At 40.0% G+C, this 15,535-nt stretch overlaps 1 protein-coding gene across 1 annotated transcript in view; it reads right to left on the bottom strand.

Annotated features, from left to right (window-relative positions):
• Positions 1-14,144, bottom strand: part of klhdc8a (kelch domain containing 8A) — a 76,194-nt gene extending 62,050 nt beyond the window's left edge. Inside the window, exon 1 of the mRNA XM_062045281.1 lies at positions 13,688-14,144. The gene's annotated coding sequence lies outside the window, so the exon portion shown is untranslated. The remainder of the gene's footprint in view (positions 1-13,687) is intronic.
• Between the last annotated feature and the right edge of the window lie 1,391 nt (positions 14,145-15,535).

The raw sequence follows: 15,535 nt of genomic DNA, 5'->3' as shown, positions 1-15,535 counted from the left end.
TGAACACTCTGAGCTTGTCAATGACATATCCAAACTAACCTCATACCAGCCAAAAGAATCCCTGAATTTTGATATTACACTCAGTAGCAGCAATTTAAACTGGAGGGCGCCAGGATAAGGTGACTTTAATAACTTCAGGGAGTAAAGTGTAAAATATGAAGGTGTGGAAAATCTCTCAACCGAGACTCTGCTGTGTCTGAGTTCTGACCTTTGGAACGATAGGCTCCAATGAGAAATGGCATTCCTTCCAGAGAGTGAAGAAGGACAGCAGTTACATTCTGCTGCAGACACTTATAACACATATACACTGTGCAAGTGTAGTAAGAGTGTTAGGACAGATTCTCTCCTAAATTAATCAAACAAACAGTCTTTGGTGAGAAATAACAATGCTGCATAATTCTGTTGACGCAACAATAAAACAAGGACATTTGTCGTCTCTGGATACTGGCTGCTTTGTTATGTATGTTGTCCATCATTTACATATTTTACCAAAGATGGATACGGCTAAACACTCAAGCCCAGCTGTCTGTGCTGGGACTGATGAAGGAAATTAGCCGGCCGAATCTGGCAGCGCAGGTTTTTGGTCCTATAATAAGACAAAATCAGTTGTTGCTGATTACGGGCAGAGGCTTTTGAAGTGGGGATGCCAATTGTAAGTCTTCTGATCAGTTGAAAATGAGAAAACACCTTATGACAATCGTTGTGTTGATTTAACCCAGGGGTCGGCAACCCAAAATGTTGAAAGAGCCATATTGGACAAAAAATACAAAAAAATAATCTGTTTGGAGCTGCGCAAAATGAAAAGCCGTATATAAGTCTTATAATGAAGACAACACATGATGTGTCTATATTAGCTATAATAGCCTACTATCAAAATGACTATGTGTCGGCTGAAGCAAATCTTCGTTGACAGAAATGTTGAAATGTAATATTTCTCTACACATTTTTACATTAGAAACCATTAGTAAATCAGAGGCTACTCAGAAAGTGAGATAACTCCTGGAAATGACTGTCTTTTAATGGCTAAAAGTATAGATGTGTGTGTCCAAGTTAAAGGAAACGGCAGGTTGTCTTCTTTTAGTAGATTTATTACAATTTTTGGCAAGCTTGGTAGTGTTTGCTGTGGTCTGGAACAACATGGCACACAAACAACTGTCTGAAATGCAGCCAATATTACATACAGATAATGTGTCATGAGACATGCACAAATAAATTATATACAAAGAGGATAAAAGCAAAGGATATTGAGCTCAAATATACCTACAAACGAGGCATAATGATGCAATATGTACATACAGCTAGCCTAAATAGCATGTTATCATTTATTAGCTTGCAGTCATGCACTGACCAAATATGCCTGATTAGCACTGCACACAAGTCAATAACATCAACAAAGCGCACCTTTGTGCATTCACGCACAGTATAAAACGTTTGGTGGACAAAATGAGACAAAGAAGGAGTGGAAGATTTTTCGTGTAAACAAACTGTTGCGTCACAGTCCACACTATGGTGAGTTCGAGAACCGCCGAAATTAGTAGGACAAAACGATGTTCACCAAATACTCTCATCAGTGAAGCATACACACACACATATTAAACAGTGGGATTTCTAACAATTGGGAAGGTTTGTGTCATGTTTGTCCTCAAACAAAAAACATACTAAAACAAGGAAAATATTTCCCCCCCATCTTTTTCCATTTTCAATCCTTTTTTAAAAATGCTCCAGGGAGCCACTAGGGCGGCACTAAAGAGCCGCATGTGACTCGAGAGCCGCGGGTTGCTGACCCCCGATTTAACCCAATGCAGTCTTACCATATCCTGCTCTTTTGCCTATTGATTGCTCCACTTTACTCTTTGAAACAACAAGCTTTTAGTAAAGCTTCAAATTACAAATGTGTGTCAATTATGTATCGAAAACAAAGTGTAGTCACCACAGATTAATCGGTAATTAATAGGAATATGCCGATCGATCGGCCACTGATCAGTAACGGCCTATTTGCGTGGAAAAACCACAGTATTGCCATTGCCAATTAATGCCAATCTAATCTAAAACACAGATCCCCTCTGGCTGACACTGTTTTTCGTAGTCCCTGGCTGACAAGAGGCTAGCAGCAGATTGTAAACACAATTGGATATGGTCTAATGGATACAATGAAACAGAATTAAGCATATGAAGTCAACTTGTCTTTATTTTTGTCTTTGCTAATGTTTACAAACTCAGTAATTCCCTGGACACAAGAAGTCTGAGTGTTTCTATAAGTACTAGATAGTTGTTGCCTTTATTTTGCTCAAACCAATGTATGTGGTAAAAGAGAAGTATTTTAAATATTGTGTTGATATTTTTAAACTGTTAATAGCCCTCACCATGAATTGATTAACGTGGACCCCGACTTAAACAAGTTGAAAAACTTATTCGGGTGTTACCATTTAGTGGTCAGTTGTACGGAATATGTACTGTACTGTGCAATCTACTAATAAAAGTTTCAATCAATCAAAAAAAAACATTAAAAAATGGAAATTTTTACAGTTTAACAAAGACCTTTTCAATCGGGCCCGCCGGACATTCCCAAATAATTTTTTTAGATCTTTAAGATGGAAACTGTAGCCGCCATTATGATGTGCAGTGATGTTTTCAAATGACCGTAAGTCTTGAACTATTCAAAGTATTGGAATGGTTGGAATATGCGCTTTTGCATGATATACTAGTTACTATGGTAATCTATTAGTTACTATGGTAATCTAATTAGTTACTATGGTAATCTAAGTCACAGCAGCTCAGACGAGGCACCAAGCAGTGTAGGTTGGGGAGCGTTTCCACAGAGTGTTTCCAGAGCGGCCAGCCTGAAATGCGGGTGTCAGGGACAGACGCGGAAGGAGATTTTTACAACAAAGTTCCAAAGCTTAGTGATGTATCAGATACATCAGATTGTAGGTGGGTTTTTTTTTTTACCCTTCGCGTTCATATTTCGCTGTATTTGTTGCATTTATGTTGCGTTTCGCTTGATTGTAAAATATGTCGATCGAGAGGGGGTGTGACGTTCATATGTTGTCAATTTTCAGTGTTTTATCCTTCATAGTTAATATTGTAAATCCCACATTCTTTATTATCATGTACATTCTGGGTGTCTCATTCAGTAAAAAAATGTTTAAATTCCTTTCCGTTTTTTAAGGTGGTCAGTCATAACATTTTTAGCATTCAATCAGAGTGAGGTTTTGTATTAGTGTTCTCCCGGACACATTTTTTTCTCTGAATTTGGCCCCCCGAGTCAAAATAATTGCCCAAGCCTGGTCTAACATGTGGTTGGTATCGGTATTGGTATTGGCTGATCTCATGGATGATCGGTATTGAAATCGGCAACATAAAACTCTGATCGGAACATCCCTAGAATTTAACAGTAAATGGAAATGAGTCCTGACAAAAATACATGCATCTACTAATTAGATCTCAACCACTGCATCCAAAAAGATAATGTTTTGATATGGATGAATAACATCCACAAAAGGATGTTGGCATACCCTCGGGTTTTGTCAACGTAGCTAGCTCGCAAACCTATGTAGGCTACAGCTATTCTATATTCATATTTCATGTTCATATTAAGCTGAGCTTGACTGACTGCAGATCATGTCGAGAAACCAGAGAGGCAACTGAATATAGAGCCTAAAACATTTAGATTGATGATGCGGCTGCATTTAACGTGTTTCCTACACCAGGAGCTACGGATATAAGATGGAAATAGAACCGCATAAACAAATGAGGCTATTAAATCAGAAAACAATGCCGGATACATGTAAACATATGGCATTATGTCCCCTGAACAGTGTATTTTTCAATGTACTGGTTTGTGTCCCCAAGGCTTAGCTGTCTCCCTGGTTCAAACGGGCGTATGTCCAGGCCATAATGGCTCTGTGGTCTTTCAGCAAATGTTGTGTAGGAGTCAAATTAGACTGAGCTGATCCATTGTGGCAGTGCTGTGAAGGCTTGAGTAGAGAAAAGAGCAGAGGAGAGAAGGCACATGAGGCAAAGCAGAACAGCTGAAGAACCGGGAGGTGGTTGGGGTGTCGAGAAAGAGTAGGGTAAGGAAATCGGTGGAGGGTATAACATGTGAGAATAGTAATGAGGAGTTGGCAGCCCAGGAGAACTGGCTATAAATATATAAGGAAGACCAAAATGTCAGGTGGAAATATGGCAGGGTGATCGATATTGTGTGACTTTTTATGTATCGTACAAAATCACTTTTGAGCGACATCCACTTTAATAAAATATGAGTGTGGCCATGCACAGTCAACAATCAATGAAAATATACTTTCCTATTCAACACAACTCTCCAATGGATATCCGGATGTCACTAAACTGTTTATCTGCAGCCATTGCACAAACCACCCTCTTTTCTTTGAGAAAGACCAGATACGGAGATTCTAAAACAGCAAATTCCAAGACTATGTCCTTTCCTTTAATACTACGCAAAGCATGTGACAGAAATATCAATAAAACTCCAGTCTTTGTCAAGCACAAGATAAATGTAGCAATCTCAGAAATAGGATAAAAACTAAATGCACACAGCACTGACAGCCAAACAATACATTATTGTTATCTACACATAACGCTGACTAAAATAGCTGAAGGCTAAATTTAGCCTACAGTATGTGTAGAAAAAAACGACTGGAGGAAATGACTTATAGTCAATAAAAAAAAAGTACAGTAATGCTATATTCCCAAACTTAATGCGTGACAATCATTGGTACTTTAACTTTAACTTTAAATGCTGACCTAAACCTTTCTTAATATGCAAAAGTCACCATGGATTAATGAAGAAGCCCTAAATGGTAAATGGGTTATACTTTTCAAGCGTTTTTCTACCTTCAAGGTACTCAAAGCACTTTGACACTATTTCCACATTCACCCATTCACACACACTTTCACACACTGATGGCGCTAACCACGACCCATCAGGAGCAAGGGTGAAGTGTCTTGCTCAAGGACACAACGGACGTGGCGAGGTTGGTAGAAGGTGGGGATCGAACCAGGAACCTTGAGGTTGCTGGTACGGCCACTCTCCCAACCGCGCCACGCCTAAACAACATTAAATTACCAATGAAGAAGAATGCCGGAGGGAGGGAAGACATGGACACTACCAATTATACAAATTCATGTCACGGAAGCTGAAAAAGGTCAATTTTTAAAAAGTACAGTGGTACCTTGGTTTACGAGTGTCTCAGCTTAAAAGTCCCTGCCGCTAGTTGTCGTAGCGAATGTCACAGTGAAAGACAAAGTAAATTCATAACCCCCTTGTAATACTGTAGATCACAAGTGTCAAACTCAAGACCTGGGGGCCAGATGTGGCCCGCAACATGATGTTATCTGACCCGCAAACACCTGGAAATGATATGTGTCAATAAAGTACTTAATATTTCCTCACTAAAAGTAACTGGTTGCTTTCATTTTGACAGAAAAAATATATTTACTGCTTGAAATTGCATGCCTTTTAAACTTTAATAGTATCCATTATTGCAACAAATAATACAGAATAGTATCATATTTTCCAAAAATGTTTTGTATAAATAAAAATAAATACTTAAATATCTGCTTGACTTATGATTTTACAGCAAACTACCCATCAAATTAATAAAAATGACAATCAATTTTACATCAAGAGTTGCAGCTTTTTTAGCTTCCAGAGTTGTACTAAAACATGTTGACAGATTTTTGAGCGCTGTGTGTGATTTTCTATACTGTATTCTCAATAAAACATCAACGTTTTGGCTTGCTTGCTAACCTCTACTTGCTAGCGTCATTTATTGAACAGGGGGAGTCAACCTGCGACCACGTGTATCTCTTATGTGTGACTGCCATTTACCGGTCACACTTATTGTTACACCGTGTACCAAATAAAATTGCCACCAGGTCGGTAAGCACAACCAGAATTAATCCGTACACTAGGCGGTGCACTGTTGATTTTAGAGAAAATGAAAGGATTTTAAGAGCGCTCTATAGTCTGAAAAATACGGTATTTCATTTGTAAATATTAAGTAAACAACAACAAACAATAATGGTGGTAGATAAGACGACTGTAACCGTAACTCTTGCTACCCTAAAAAAAGATGGCCTAACAATATTTAATGTATAATTATATAATATATGAGCGAGAAGACCATGCACAAGAGGTACTTTAGTCAATGTAATGTATTTGGTGACCAGTGTTGGGTTAGTTACTGAAAACCAGTAACTAGTTACAGTTACTAGAACAAATTGACACAATTATTTTAAATAGCTGCAACATAACATACATAAGTAACAAACAGCATAATAACAACATAGCTGTAAACCTGGCTTCACCCAAGGAAGGCACACATGTCACTATATACAGCACACATACTGCTATACACACGCCTAACCAGGCGTTTTTTTCTCTGAAGGAATTGTGAAATAAAAAGATGTCTTCAGTGAAGCCCAGAACACTCTACACATTTCCCCAGTTTTAGTTTAGAGAAAAGGAAAGATTGGCCTGGCCCACTAGAATCCCTCTTTATGTTTGTGAAATTTATAGTCTATACATTTAGAGTGATGTGATAATCAAACACTCTAGAAGTCTAGAATGAAAATCTATATAAGAGAATTGACAGAGTGTGTACCTTCAGTGCTGAATGATGTGCAGAGGCAGAGTTTGGAGTGTTTTCTTTAGCTTGCTTTCCATGTTTATGTACTCACTGTGCACTGTGTCCAGGTACTTGGAACATGTTCTCCGTGCCATTTGCTGTTTGATGCCCTATATCATGCTAATTAGCTGCCTGAAAGCGGGTGACTCCACTGTAGAAATAGCCTTACGCTGCAATGGCTCTATCAATGTTGTCCTGGCTAGCAGTCCCTCCGTTAAAATCCAGCCGGTGAAGTGTGTCTCTCTTTACTAGCTTCGTCGAAGCATGTTGCTTTTGTAGCTGTTTCAGCAGATTTGAATTGCTGTTTTGGGCAGTTTGATCCAGGACACAACTTACATTTAACTAAAATGTTCTTTTCTTTGTGCTCGACAAAAGAAAAGTAGTGAGAATATCTCCATGTTAAGAAACTCGGCTTCGGCTCCGCAATGATGTCTTGTTAGTAAACACAGACACGCCATGCCCCCCGGCCCTACACAAACACACCCACACAGCGCGCGCCTCTTGTGACACAGGAAGAATCAGAAGGACGACACTGCAACTCTCCAATAAAACACACTCAGATCTTCTCACTTTCTAGCCGATACTATATAAAAAATAACATAAAATAACGCAGTAACGCATCATGTAGTAACGGTAACTGAGTTACTGAATATAAAAAATAACGCGTTAGACTACTAGTTACCGCCAAAAATAACGGTTACAAAGTAACGCGTTAGTCCCAACACTGTTGGTGACATAATTTAATTGACATTAGTCATTGAAATAGTCAAATAAAGCAAGCATCACAATTAATTAAGTAAAAGAGCAACCTATACCATTTACTGCCTTTGCTACAACTTTACAACTTTGAAGTATTAGACAAAGTATGCGCACAATTTTTTTTAATATCTTTTAGAGGTCCACCATAACCACAAGCGTCAAGTATACATTAAAATCTTACCGACAGCAAGATAACCATATCAGAAATAAGGCATTCTTCTGCCTGTACTGAGTCTTGACAATGATGGACTGCATACAGAATGGCATGGTGAATATTGACTGAGTGACCTTTCTGGTAAGGCCTGGGCGGTTTATACATTCCCTGTCATGGCTGTCATGAGGACTGTAACAAAAGATCCATCATCATCAATCATCTATTCCCCGCTTGTGGAAGTGAAGACAGAGAGACGGTGGTAAGAAAACAACACGTTCAAACTACAACTGAAGACACTTGAGTCATGTGTAATAAATCCCAACTTTTGTTTAAATGGTGCAGTAGTTTTGTGACAATATAGTTTCTAAGGTGGACTCACAAAATCACCCGTGTAGCATTTCAGCCTTTGCCAATTGTCAAGACGTGGAGTATTTCGCAGCTTGCCGCGAGATTTGTTCTCCCGGGATGCAAACGGACTAGACCGTACAAGGCTTGAAGGTAGGAACATATTTTAATCGCTACTCAAAAACTCAACGAAGTACAAAACAAAAAGGCGCACAAGACGAAGGCAAGCTTAACGCAGGAAACAAAAGCTAAGACTTAGCATAAACTATGGACATAAACCATGAAACTAAAAACATGAAAAAACTCACTAAACTGTGGCTTGAAACAAATAGCAAGAACTATGGACATGAAACAAAAGGACTTACTGGACACGGCATGAATCTAACAGCATGACTATGGCAAGAAAAGTCAAAACAGAGCATGTAAAGATCATCAAGAACTATGGCATGGACAGAGCAATGTCGTCAGGACGACTAACTGGCAAAACAGGCTTAAATAATAGTCTCTGATTAGAGCAGGTGCGTGAGTCAAACACATGGAGCAGGTGAAACTAATGAGTCGTCATGGAAACTAAAACAAACAAGGGTGCACAAAAACAGGAACTATGGAGTCCAAAACTAACAGAACATAACTAAACAAAACATGATCTAGACCACAGATCATGACACCAATGTTAAAGCATGTTGTTAGAAACTAAACAAACTCAACAGCTGCAGCACACTTTACATAAATCATGCAACCTGCTTTCACTTATCCAATCTTTTGTGTTCCAACAGTGAACGTTGAACACACGGTATGTAACATTATTATAATTTACGTACAGTAAAGTTCAACATTTTGGACACACATTCTCAGTTCAATGCGTTTTCTTTATTTTCATGACTATTTACATTGTAGATTGTCACTGAAGGCTTTAAAACTATGACACCTGTGAAGTGAAAACCCCTTTCAGGTGACCCCCTCTTGAAGCTCATCTAGAGAATGTCAAGAGTGTGCAAAACAGTAATCAGAGCAAAGGGTGGCTATTTTGACGAAACTAGAATATAAAACATGTTTTCAGTTATTTCACCTTTTTTTTGTTAAGTACATAACTCCACATGTGTTCATTCATAGTTGTGATGCCTTCAGTGACAATCTACAATGTAAATAGTCATGAAAATAAAGAAAATCTGCGAGTCCAAACTTTTGGCCTGTACTGTATATCATTTTTCAAATAAATATACCACGCTTATTTTCAAAATGTATATGCATTTACCGTATTTTCCGGAATATTGAGCGCACAGTGATGTATACAAAATTTTCGAAGAAATTAATAGTTTTCCATTTATTAGCCGCACCGGACAGATATATAGGAGAGTTGCATAGGACGTCATATTCGTTTTTCTTCTTCGCGGCTTAATCCACATGATGGTCAAGCAGCTTGAGCGTAGCATTAAAAAAGTGAGAAGGAGTGTAGAGTTTAAGCAGAAAATGCCGTATTGCTGTTCTGTTCTTGGGTGTTCCAGTCGTTCAAAAAAAAAGACAGGAAAGAAGTGGTTCATAAAAGTAATAAAGTCAGGGGAAAAAACTAAAGTGCTTCAACGGAAATGGCTCTTAAAAAATATCACTTTCATCATCTTAAGGAATACAATCGGACCGCTTGTGTCTGCAGTGATTACTTTGTAAAATGTTTGTTTGAACATTTGATTTGTTTGAGAAAGTTTCTGTAATGCAATCGAGTTTATTCTCGACTATATTAGTTGATAGCAGAACTAAACGTAAAAAAAGTATAATAGATCACATTACATTGTGTTCTTTTGTGGTTCCAGTGCCTAAATATAACTACGGAAACCTGCTTGTGCAAATAAACGTACGTCATGTTAAGTCCTAGTAATAAATATTGTGATTGTTGGTCCAGTCGTCGTAACGTCGTGTCATTGCTTGTTATACGAGCAGAGGAGCATGTTCGGCAGCGCACATTCACAGAGTACTTATAAGCAGACGCAGTGTGTAGACAGAAAAGGGAGAACGGATGCATTATGGCTTAAAATCTAACGATAAAGGTGAAGCTATAACACTGAAACGACCTCAGGTGCTTTAAGATATGGCTAGCTAGCTAGCAGCTAAAGTCCATCCGCATTCGGCAGTGTTTTAGCTACTTCTAAATCACTAATCCTCGCCTCCATGGCGACGAATAAAGTAAGTTTCTTACAAGTATCATCCCTGCAGGACGAGGAATAGCTAAACATGCTTCACTACACACTGTAGCTCACCGGCGTCACAATATAAACAAACACTACGGGTGGATCTACACCTAACATCCACTGTAATGATACCAAATACAGGAGCGTATCTAGTCAATACTACTATGATTACGTCAATATTTTTTATCATCGAAAAATCTTCTTAAGTTTTTTTAAAATTCATATCATGTTTATAGACTTAGTAAATACGTCCATGGACACATGACCAATGGTATCGGATTGATACCCAAATTTGTGGCATCATCCAAAGCTCATCCAAACAACAGAAGAATAAGTGATTAGTACATTTTAACAGAAGTGTAGATAGAACATGTTAAAAGAGAATGTAAGCAGATATTAACAGTAAATGAACAAGTAGATTAATAATTCATTTTTAACTACTTGTAATGTTGACAAAAGAGAATGATAAAAGACACAATATGTTACTGCATATGCAGCTAAATTAGGAGCCTTTGTTTGCTTTGTCCGCCCGGAAAAGGAAGGAGATCTTGCCCCAAGTGGAGGAGTTCAAGTACCTCTGAGTCTTGTTCACGATTGAGGGAAGAGTGGATCGTGAGATCGACAGGCGGATCGGCGCGGCGTCTTCAGCAACGCGGACGCTGTATTGATCCGTTGTGGTGAAGAAGGAGCTGAGCCGGAAGGCAAAGCTCTCAATTTACCGGTCGATCTATATTCCCATCCTCACCTATGGTCATGAGTTTTGGGTTATGACCGAAGGGACAAGATCACGGGTACAAGCGGCCGAAATGAGTTTCCTCCGCCGGGTAGCGGGTCTCTCCCTTAGAGATAGGGTGAGAAGCTCTGTCATCCGGAAGGAGCTCAAAGTAAAGCCGCTGCTCCTCCACATGGAGAGGAGCCAGATGAGGTGGTTCGGGCATCTGGTCAGGATGCCACCCGAACGCCTTCCGAGGGAGGTGTTTCGGGCACGTCCGACCGGTAGGAGGCCACGGGGAAGACCCAGGACACGTTGGGAAGACTATGTCTCCCGGCTGGCCTGGGAACGCCTCGGGATCCCCCGGGAGGAGCTGGACGAAGTAGCTGGGGAGAGGGAAGTCTGGGCTTCTCTGCTTAGGCCCACGCGACCCGACCTCGGATAAGCAGAAGAAGATGGATGGATGGATGTTTGCTTACTTACTACTAAAAGACAAGTTGTCTTGTCCATCCATCCATCCGGCTTATTAGTGATTCCCAGAGCCAAAAAAAAGTCTGCGGGCTATAGAGCGTTTTCTATTCGGGCTCCAGTACTCTGGAATGCCCTCCCGGTAACAGTTAGAGATGCTACCTCAGTAGAAGCATTTAAGTCCCATCTTAAAACTCATTTGTATAATCTAGCCTTTAAATAGACCCCCCCTTTTTAGACCAGTTGATCTGCCGTTTCTTTTCTTCTCTCCTCTTCTCCCCTGTCCCTTGCGAGGGGGAGTTGCATAGGTCCGGTGGCCATGGATGAAGTGCTGGCTGTCCAGAGCCGGGACCCCGGGTGGACCACTAGCCTGTGCATCGGTTGGGGACATCTCTGCGCTGCTGACCCGTCTCCGCTCGGGATGGTTTCCTGTTGGACCCGCTGTGGACTGGACTCCCGCTGATGTGTTGGATCCACTGTGGACTGGACTTTCACAATGTTATGTCAGACCCACTCGACATCCGTTGCTTTCGGTCTCCCCTAGAGGGGGGGGGTTACCCACATATGCGGTTCTCTCCAAGGTTTCTCATAGTCATTCACCGACGTCCCACTGGGGTGAGTTTTTCCTTGCCCGTATGTGGGCTCTGTACCGAGGATGTCGTTGTGGCTTGTACAGCCCTTTGAGACACTTTTGATTTAGGGCTATATAAATAAACATTGATTGATTGATCCATTTTCTACCACTTGTCCCTTTCGGGGTCGCGGGGGGTGCTGGAGCCTATCTCAGCTGCATTCGGGCGGTAGGTGGAGTACACCCTGGACAAGTCGCCGCCTCATCACAGGGCCAACACACATAGACAGACAACATTCACACACTAGGGCAGTGGTTCTTAACCTTGTTGGAGGTACCGAACCCCACCAGTTTCATATGCGCATTCACCGAACCCTTCTTTAGTGAAAAATAAAAAATTTTTTTTTCAAATTCAAGACAAAGTTATATGTTTTTGGTAACACTTTAGTATGGGGAACATATTCTAAGTAACAAAGACTTAATTTAGAGTTTTTTGGACACTCGGGGAACACATTCTAAGTAACAAAGACTTAATTTAGAGTTATTTTGCCCGTATGTGGGCTCTGTACCGAGGATGTCGTTGTGGCTTGTACAGCCCTTTGAGACACTTGTGATTTAGGGCTATATAAATAAACATTGATTGATTGATTGATTGATTGATTTGGTTAGGGTTAGGGTTATAATGAGGCCATGCCGAATAAGGCATTAATAAGTACTTAATAATGACTAGTTAAGAGCCAATATGTTACTAATTTGCATGTTAATAAGCGACTAATTAATGGTGAATATGTTGCCCATACTAAAATGTTACCATGTTTTTATACTGGTGCACAAAATGAACCGTGCATGAACATCACCTTGTTCAAAGAACATAACCAACACAGTGCATAAACTCACAACAAATTACACACCTGCAAATCAGTCTGACTTCTGCTGTTGCCGTATCCGTAATACACCGATAGGGAGAAGTTTTTATTCACACGATGAGTCGGGTGTGTTTTGACCTCCGCCAAACCCCTGAGCCCGACTCAACGAACCCCTAGGGTTCGATCGAACACAGGTTAAGAACCACTGCACTAAGGCCAATTTAGTGTTGCCAACCAACCTATCCTCAGGTGCATGTCTTTGGAGGTGGGAGGAAGCCGGAGTACCCGGAGGGAACCCACAAAGTCACGGGGAGAACATGCAAACTCCACACCGAAAGATCCAGAGCCCGGGATTGAACTCAGGACTACTCAGGACCTTCGTATGGTGAGGCACATGCACTAACCCCTGTTCCACCGTGCCGCCCAAGTTGTCTTGTATGTTCACTATTTTATTTACAATAAGAAACATATGTTTAGTGTACCCTAAGCCAATAATGCAATTTTTTGTGTTCACCTCTATTTAGAAAAGTATCGAAAAGTATCGAAATACATCTTGGTACCAGTACCGGCACCAAAATCTTGGTATCGGGACAACACTAGTGTGAACACACCCTACTGTTATACATGGTCATGTTTTTATTTCCTCCATATGCTGCAGTACAATAAACTAAGCAGTTAAGCCACATCCATCCATCTACAGCCCAAAAAGGACATGTGCATTACAATAAATGAGATTACTGACATTAATCTGTAGTGAGAGCCGCTTTAAAAGCCCTGTGTGACATATTTAAACCCCATGGCAACCTATAATAATCAATTGGGTGAAGTTCACACATTAACTTTCTCGATGTTTCTTTTTTCTTTTTTTTGAACCCCGCCGCTGTAGAAAGGTAAGTATGTTCAAAGAAACGGAATAGTGTTGCAATGGTCACAAACAGCACGTTGGTGTTTCCTGCCAGAAGGTTTTTTTACTCACGCTGGCCGTTAACGTCCTCCCTCGCTCGGCTTCCTCCGGAGCTCTTCTTCTTCTTCTTCCCCGATGGAGATCGATGGAGGCGGCCGGAGAGGAGGCTGCTTTCTGGCGCAGGAAGATGGAAGGCGACGCGGCTCTAATGGCTCCGGCGGTACCGGGGCGAGCTCGGCGGAGGAGCGGGTTGTGACAAGTCGGAGCTCCGCCTAAAATATCGCCATTATGTGGGTCAGAGATGAAGTATTTATCTCGGCGCGAGTTGAAATTCGTGCCTTTTATGGACAGAATGGTGACTACTTTCTGTTAGGAACGGTTTGTTTTTTTTGTAAAGGAGTTGTTTAGTGTTTTTTCAATCATTTTTATTTTGAATCTTAACCTCGTTGTGTTGAAAGTGTCAGTGAATTACACTCTTAATAACTAATGCAATATTTAAAATCATTATTCTACGAATCCATTTCCACCAAAAGTGACATTAAGTGTGTACGATACTGCAAATCTAGGTGTCGATCCGATACCAAGTAAATACTGGGCCAGTATTGTCATCAACGATACTGATACTTGAATGTTGTCAAGATAATGGAATATAATTTAAAGAAGGGTTTTTTAACCTATTTGGCTTGGGGGCCCAACCTTTATCACTACGTAGGGGCCTGCGACCCACTGAAATATTAACACTGAATAGTCATCTTACTCTTGATTGTAATCATATTCAATTATATATATGTGGAATAGCCTTCATTTCTAAGAACAAGAATAGACTGTCGAGTTTCAGATGAAAGTTCTCTTTTTCTGGCCATTTTGAGCGTTTAATTGACCCCACAAATGTGATGCTCCCGAAACTCAATCTGCTCAAAGGAAGGTCAGTTTTGTATTTTCTGTAACGAGCTAAACTGTTTTCAGATGTGTGAACATGATTGCACAAGGGTTTTCTAATCATCAATTAGCCTTCTGAGCCAATGAGCAAACACATTGTACCATTAGAACACTGGAGTGATAGTTGCTGGAAATGGGGCTCTATACACCTATGTAGATATTGCACCAAAAACCAGACATTTGCAGCTAGAATAGTCATTTACCACATTAGCAATGTATAGAGTGTATTTCTTTAAAGTTAAGACTAGTTTAAAGTTATCTTCATTGAAAAGTACAGTGCTTTTCCTTCAAAAATAAGGACATTTCAATGTGACCCCAAATTTTTGAACGGTAGTGTATGTATGAAACCTCGACTATATATATATATATATATATATATATATATATATATATATATATATATATATATATATATATATATATATATATATATATATATATATATATATATATATATATATATACACACACTATATTGCCTAAAGTATTTGGCCACCTGCCTTGACTCACGTATTAACTTGAATATGATTACAATCAAGAGTAAGATGACTATATATATATATATATATAGTCAAGGTTTCTGTGGTTTATCCGAGCAGGGAAACCTGCGAAACAGGCTTGTAGGGATGATATAGCCTTTTGACCAATCATTTAAGAGAGAGGTGTCAAACTCATTTTAGCTCAGGGGCCGCATGGAGGAAAATCTATTCCGACGCGGGCCAGACTAATAAAATTGTGGCACGCACCATTAAAATACTTGTATGTTTAATCCGCCGACAATCCATCAAGCGATCAAGCGGTGCGGCTTCATAGCTTGCCGAAGTTGTAATAAAAACATTTTGACAGATTTTTGAGCACCGTGTGTAATGTTCTATATTCTCAATAGAACATTTAACGTTTTGGTGTTGTTTACTGGCGTCATCTTGCATTTTACACGTATCTCTTTTGTATGACTGCCATCTACTGGTCACACTTATCACT

This window comes from Entelurus aequoreus, linkage group LG01 (genome assembly GCF_033978785.1).
Source record: "Entelurus aequoreus isolate RoL-2023_Sb linkage group LG01, RoL_Eaeq_v1.1, whole genome shotgun sequence".
NCBI lineage: Eukaryota > Metazoa > Chordata > Actinopteri > Syngnathiformes > Syngnathidae > Entelurus > Entelurus aequoreus.
Note: the sequence above shows the minus strand (reverse complement) of the source record. Positions and strands in the feature narration are given on the sequence as shown.